This window comes from Rhagoletis zephyria, unplaced genomic scaffold (assembly GCF_001687245.7).
Source record: "Rhagoletis zephyria isolate East Lansing unplaced genomic scaffold, Rhagoletis_zephyria_1.1 Rzeph_scaffold_10550, whole genome shotgun sequence".
Lineage (NCBI taxonomy): Eukaryota > Metazoa > Arthropoda > Insecta > Diptera > Tephritidae > Rhagoletis > Rhagoletis zephyria.
This window is the reverse complement of record NW_016167627.1, coordinates 8,700-16,345: the sequence shown is the minus strand read 5'-3', so window position 1 is coordinate 16,345 and position 7,646 is coordinate 8,700. Positions and strand designations below refer to the sequence as shown.

Sequence of the window (7,646 nt, the reverse complement as noted above, 5' to 3'; positions counted from 1 at the left end):
AAATTGGCTTAATTCGATTTACATATTTTCAAATTTTGATATGATGTGCTGTATCTACATATATTGATCGTTTGTGTGTGGATATGTATGTATGTATGTATGTTGAAATCTAGATATGCATGCACATATGTATGGTATGTTCATTTGTCTGTGTGTAGTATATTTGTATGGCTAATAGTTTTGCTATGCTTTCTCAGGTGGTTATTTTAATGGCTTTCGTATGTTTTAGAAAATATTTTGCCAAGACGTACTTTTTCGCAATTTCATGCTATGCATTCGGCAAAAAATAAGTGACGATATAATTTTCTTATTCAAATTAATTTTCTTTTTAATTATTCTAATATACTCAAATTGCAAGAATTTGGGGTTCAGGCTTAAGCGAACTGTTTTGGAAACAATATCGATGTATTGGTTCTGAAAATTCAATTTTAGCTCTCTCAAATATTTTTTTATTACCAAATTCAGTGCGATATTTGTCCAAAAAAAGAAAATTTGCAAGATTTTTTTTTTTTTTGTTGGAAAGTACTAAAAAAGCACTTTAAATTAATGTTTTCTTCGCAGGCAACATACAAAAATGAGAACATTAATTTGTTGGTACCTTTTTTATGGATGCTGGCAATATGGATCTACCTAAAGCATTTAAAATGGATGCCTTAGTTCTTAAATTATTAAAACTTTAAAATTATAATTAAAATATAATAAAATTATGAGTATTTTATGACAATAAGGCAATCGGATATTACATATTTTTATAGCACATAAAATCGGACTTGTAAATCTTAAAAATTCTAATAAAAATTTTGAATAATTTTAGCTTTCGAAGGTGAATAAAAAAAAAATACTCATTTCTTTTAGTAACAAATATACGAGGGCGTCATTTTACTGGAGCGTTATTATTGAAATTGGCAGCAAAATGAAAATTTTAGACTTCTTTACAAAAATAGACTTCTTAATAACAAGTGGATAAAAATGAGAGATTTCGCATAATTTAGCAACTTTATAGCGAACTCAATAAGCTGTTTTGAACTAACAGACGCTACAATCAAAAAGTGTTACACAGGGTGCACATTAGGATGGCAAAAAAAATAAACATCATAGTTCCCGCTTTTATTTTGTTCTACGTACAAAGTATAGGCATTCACGAACACTTCAAACTGTTAAGCAAATTTTCAGGGGTCTTAAAAAGATTATAATTTTTTTTAAATCGCAAAAAATCGACATAATTTTGACTTTGACCAGTTACAACCCAATTTCAATTTATATTAATATGCTTCAATAATATGCAAAGTTTATTAGATTTAAAGCAGGAATTTTCTCGAATGTTTGCGTTTAAACATTTTTATTTTTTTCAAACTACTAAAAATGTGTTTATAATTTCAGAATTTTCGTTGATATCTTTATTTCTTACGTAGAACAAAATAAAACGCCGACCTATACAAAAATTTAGATTTTCATAATATAAGGACCACCCTAGTACGCGTATGTGGAAATTAATTCTCAATTGGTAACTATCGGGTGCAGTAAGTCAGATTTGGCAGCACTGAAGCCATTCACGCTTGCATATCGTGACCTTACTATAGAAGAGCCCTAACTAATAATCTTTCAATTCAGAGCTTTCAAAAAGGCGGAAGATTACTCACTAGGGACCTAATATAATTTAAAACCAACTAATAAACCAATCAATCATTTTTTGATGAACAGCTGATTGTTGCTTAGTATAAACACAGGGCAGCATATGTAACTCATATACCTTACTTATTTTCGTGTAGTCTTCATTTTTTTGTTCATGCACCCGAACAACAAGAAAACCTTAAATAGTGGATGTGTGTGATTGTTTTTCGTGCCGGAAGATCTGAACTAAAAATCAAACGATTTACATCAGTTTTCCTCAAAGGTTACTGGCTTTCGACTATTGATAAATATAATCGAGCCCGAATTGTATCAAAATTAATTATGTCAAAAGAATCAGGTTCTGTAAATGGTCGGTTGGAGGACATTTGATTCAACTTCACTTTGGTATTTGGAAATTTTAAAATGCCATTAGTTAGGGAACTTCCCTCAATTTCGATACTGATTTTATGTGCAAACAGAATTTGTATTATTGGAAGAACTCATTCACAGGGGGAAAACCTTTACTGATTAAAAATGAAGCATAAAAGAGCTCAGCTTTTCCCTAGAAGAATATATCACTGTGCTACCAAACTGGCTCTGGATCAATGATAAGATCTGTAGGAGATGTAGAACGAATGAGAAGACAGTGCAGCATATCCTCTACAAGTGTTCTGCCCTTAACACATAGCGGATTAGTTTACAGGGAGCAGATATTCTGACCAATATGGACGCAGCCGCGAAGGAAGAGTAGGTTACAGTTTGCAAGAGGACTGCGATGCCCGTCAACATTGCTGCTGGTACTCAGTCGTTAGCTGCCTAATATGGTCGTACTTTATATGGTCTTTAATAGAAGAATTCTGAGCAGGGAAGATTAGAGTAAAAATTGCCATGCTCCAGCGAGTAGGTGAGTGATCGAGAGTTTGGTAAGAATTCACCGCCAGCTCTTGTATTCGTTATACAGAACACTTTTGCGACCTTTAAGCTGAGGAAATTGATTTATAAATTAAATTAATGTTAAAAAAAAATTTCGAAATTTTTTTACGTTTAAAAAAAAAAAAATAATAATAATTAGCTTAAATTACCCACGGTATATGTATGTATGTGCATTTAGTAAGGTTATAACATTTTCCAAAAACAAGGTTAAAATTTTGTATTTTAAATATACAGTATGGGCTTCATCAGGCCACTAGTTGGACAACATAAATTCATTTTAACTGCAATTTAAGATAATTAATTATATGTGGTAGTTGAAGTATGCATGTTCATGAAATTTCCCATCGCAATTTGCCGTCTAAAATTTCAAAAAATTTTGTTGCTGTGATTTTTCCACCATTTGCCTTGGCGTCATTGGAAATTTGTATAGATGTTTGTCTGTTTGTGTTATTTGTTACTGCTAGTTTATGACTATTTTACTTAAAATACTTGCTAGTTTTTATTTTTAATTTTCTATAAATACAAAATAATAGAAACTATGTAAATATTTACAAAATCATACAATGCATTTAGTATTTATGTAGTTAAAAATCTATGATTCGATAATTTGAAAATTACAATTTCATTTTCGTTTACACTTACATTACTAACTTACATACATACATATGTATATGTATATGTATATGTAGTAGTACAGTACAGAACAAAAATAAATATATTAACTACATGCTTGTATGCATTAAATATAGCTATACTACATATACATAAATAGTACCTTGCTATGTATGCACGAGAGTATGTATGTATGTGTATAGTACATGCAATGAAAAAATCTCACATATAGATGGGAATTTAGTTACATACTTACGTACCTATGTATGTTTGCTTTACTAGTTACGTAGTTGTGTTCCAATTAACTATGTATGTTTGTATGTATGTATGTTTGCATAAATATTTTCACAGTTTGTCGGAGTAAAATGAATAAAATCGTGGAAAAAATACTCGTTCGTAATTAAGTAGTAGTTAGTTTCTCTCTTTTTCAAAAAATTTGCATAAAAAAGGAAATAATCAAAGTGTTTGAATTTTGGCATCGCCTTTCGATTTACAATTCGCATTTAAAATGTTTTTTATTTTTTATTTTTTATTGTTTTTGTTGCTGATGAAGTTGCTTAGTTTTGACTGGTTGATGTTGATGATGTACTGATTGTAGCCACAACAAATGCCCTCGTCCGGCACGCTTTCGTGGCACAAGGGCGCGATAGTCGGAATTTCAAGTTAACACCTCTTTGAGGTGGCGCGCATATGCTTCCGCCGTATGGAACACAGGTTCGCTGAAAAGACAATTTACAAAGAGGTTATAAATAAGGATGTATTAAGTTGTAAATAGAAACACCCTATTAATTATATATCCACAAAATGCACGATCTTTTAGATTTTTTTTTTGGCTACAAAACTGCATTCTCAAAAAAATTCTAAAAAAAAAAAAATTTTAAATTTGTAAATTAGTATTGTGCTAATTTTACTCAACTTCGGTGTAAAAAAAATTCATAACTCAAATTATTGTATAGTGCGCACTATAATACTATACTTAAATATTGCGCAATACTCAGAGCTACCACCATAATCTTTTTAATTTTTTTTGAGATGGCATATTTTCAGAAACTAATTTTTTTTTATCAAAAACTTTGTATGTGAAAAATTTTTCAAGAAAAAAATTTTAAAAATACTAATTTTCATAGATAATTTTGATGTGTGTATGCGTGATTTTTTTCAAAATTTTTTCTCGCCCCGTTCTCGAGATATTTGGAAAACTATTAAATCGATTTGTTTTTGTTTTTGTGCTGCAATGTTTTTAGAAATGTATTAATCAATCTCAAATTTCCGATTTATTTATTATTTATGTTTATCCGTCAACCCTAAAAATTTGAAACAAATCAAACACATGAAGTGTGAACCCCGTCCATTTTGGTATGGAACGCCCCATATACATCACTTTTCGATAAGCCTGATAGTTTTTGAGAAATTAGTTAATCATTCCAGATTTTTTAGTCTTTATTTATTTATTTATTTTTTTGTTTGATTAGAAAGTTCAAAATTTAGCAGGGGAAAAAATTGAAAAATAACAATTTCTATGCAAATTTTTTATTTGTGTTAGAGCCTGTTCTCTTACAAAAAAATTTAGCTACTAATGAAGAAAATCGATGGATAAATAATTGGGAATGAGTGGTCAAATGGAAATGCGCAAGGATTTTTTTGTATGAAAAATGAACAGGTAAGAGTGTACATGGCGTGGGCTGTATGCCCTGATGAACTTGTGGACAAATGTGTATTCAATAGAATTCGGTATACCTATTTGCACAGTCAAATATATTTTCAATTCATTATGAAGTAACCACACATGCATTTAACATTCAAACACACACATACATACATACATATATATGAATGTATATAATTCCATACATTTGCTCTCGCCTGAGCGCCAATGCGTTGTGTTGATTGTATGCCATTGTCATTTTGGTGATTTGCATTCATTAATACCACAACGCAATTTCATTTCGTTTTTCGCACTCCCCATGGAGCATCAAATTCTAAATCCCGTTTAAAGTTATGTATGCACTTAAGGGTGGTACAGAAAAAGTGAGGTCGGAATTTGAATGCTCGCACCCCTAGGATTGTTCTATATCGAAGAGGTCGCTCAAAGCGCTCAAAGTTTCCAATAGATTTTATAAGTGAAAAAAAAACAATTTTCCTAGAAACTGTATAGAATACTTTAAAACAAATATTTTTCAATCGGCAAACCTTATTTCTCTTCAAGAGATTTCGAAAATTAAAACCCAGAAATAAATTAAAACCTAAAAAAAAAAAATGCAATTTGAGCGCTTTTTGCGACCTATAATAATTTTTTTGATTAAGAAAAAAACAATTGGTAAATTTATTTCGATATTGAACCATTCTAGGTGGCAAGCGTATTAAAATTCCGACTTTACTCTTCCCCACATGCATTTTTGGATCACCCTTATGCACATGTAACCGTGTATAGTATTTATGTGCGTATTTATAGCTTACCTGTCGCTGATATCGCGTTTTCGCCTTCTATCCTGCGACAACGCCTCCACGCACAGCACAATTAATTTGCTATCGCAAGTTTGGCGCTCCTGGTCGAGCAATTTGTTCCCCAGCAAATTGCTGGCATAACCGAACTTGTCTCTGGAGCCCGAATGCCAGGCGTCACAATATGTGTCAATTGAACGCTCACCGTTGGGTAGTGAACCATGCCAAACGTGCTTTTGTGGCCTGTTAAAATGCAGAAAAAAAAGGAATAAAGAAAAGAAATTAGAAATGAGGGAACTACCACAAAAAGAAAATATATATTGTAATAACAAAACCTTTTATTTAGATTACATTTTAGTCAAATTGAAAATGAACTTATTTTCAAGAATGCTTACATAATAAGTATACCTATCTGTTTGTGAGATTAAGGGGGCTGCGATGTAATTTGCCACCTTTTAGTGATTTTCATAATTTCTATTGAATATCTTAAATGGTCAAGTGGGACTTAATTTATTCAAAATTCATAATTTTTGTCTAATTAATTTTTGGTAAGAATAATTGTTACCCGTTTTTATTTATTGCAAAATTAGGCTAGTATTTTCTTAACACCTGTTCGTACTAAAGCTGTAATGCTATCTTAGAGTGCATGAGTTCTCTTTGGTACTTAATTTTCAGTTACGAAATAATGTGTTGACCACTTGGAGTAAGTACTTAAGTGGTACTCATGTAGTCACTGTTCTTTGCATCATGATACCAGCGAGATTTTGATTACTTTGCTTCTGCGAGCGAACTTCTAGTGCTTGTTTGATGTTAAATTGCTTTTATGCCGATGGCGATAATTGTTAACCATTTACGTTTTAGATGTCCGAATCGCCACGTCGTACATTCTGAATAGTTCATTTAGTCTCCAGATAATTTACCGGTGTGGTGAGATACAAAGCCCTCGACATCTCTTTCTCTAAGCCAAGCATACAAAGAGAGCTGCGCACTTATAGGCTGATTCCTGACCAGACGGTTTACTCGACTTCTGCAGAAAATTAGAGTCTTTATTTTTGAATCTGTGCGAAAAGACCACGCTGTCTGACGAAGACATGGAAAATATTAATATATATAGATATTTTCTTTCTACTTTTATTCTTAGTGATCCACTCGAACGTGCTTATCACCTCTTCTTCTGTGATCTTTGAACTCGCACTTGCACCGGAAAGTGTGCTGCAACTAAGCGGCTCCACTATAACCGACACTCTGATAATATTGGGCCCCTGACTACAGTCATCAAAGTTTACTCTAGCGTTGGGTGCATGGCAATGAAACCACTTAAATTTATGACATTGGGCCGTATGAGTAAAAACTAAGCAATTGCTTTTTCTTAAAATTTCATACCTTTTACTTCAGTTTTGTTTGAATAAATTGAGTAAATTAACTGAAATTTTAAGAAAAAGCAATTGCTTATTTTTATTCATACGGCCCATTATGTAGAACAACACTATGAATATCAAGTAAACGGAAAATTTTGTAGAATTTAAAACATTTAATTTTTTGGTCAACTAGGACAAATAGGTATTGAAAATGTCCCTTTAAACAGTTTCCTAAACTAACACTGTTAAACTGATAACCAGAGACCGTTACAGTTACAAATTTTATAAGAAAATCACTCTTTAATAATTATTTTTTGAGTTTTATTAAATTACTCCTAAAATAACCGGTATATCTGACTTTTATTTCATAAATCCAAACTAACAATTATCTTTTGTATTTTATCTAAATAACCTAACATGTAGCATTTTTACTATATTTGGCCCCTAGTTTCGTGAGTATATTGATTTTTTCATTGATTTTCTGGAAGTTGGGCCTTCGTCAACCCCAAGCTTACAAGGAGGGTACAATCTAAAATGATACAGGATACCCATAGGCCTCCCTTGGGAGAAACTAAGGATCATTACAGGTATTTTGACGGGCCACTGTACGCTAAGAGGGCACTTGTTTAATTTAGGAATCTAGTCTGGTGACCGCAGTCGCCGCTGTGACGATGCCAGGGGAGGAAGGGA

At 32.0% G+C, this 7,646-nt stretch overlaps 1 long non-coding RNA gene across 1 annotated transcript; it reads right to left on the bottom strand.

The window, feature by feature from the left end:
* Positions 1–3,681: 3,681 nt before the first annotated feature.
* LOC108376500 (uncharacterized) lies at positions 3,682–5,836 on the bottom strand. The gene is made up of 2 exons (XR_001849263.1): positions 5,614–5,836; positions 3,682–3,875 (listed from the first exon to the last, which is right to left on the bottom strand). It is a non-coding gene; the product is annotated as an uncharacterized LOC108376500 (long non-coding RNA).
* Between the last annotated feature and the right edge of the window lie 1,810 nt (positions 5,837–7,646).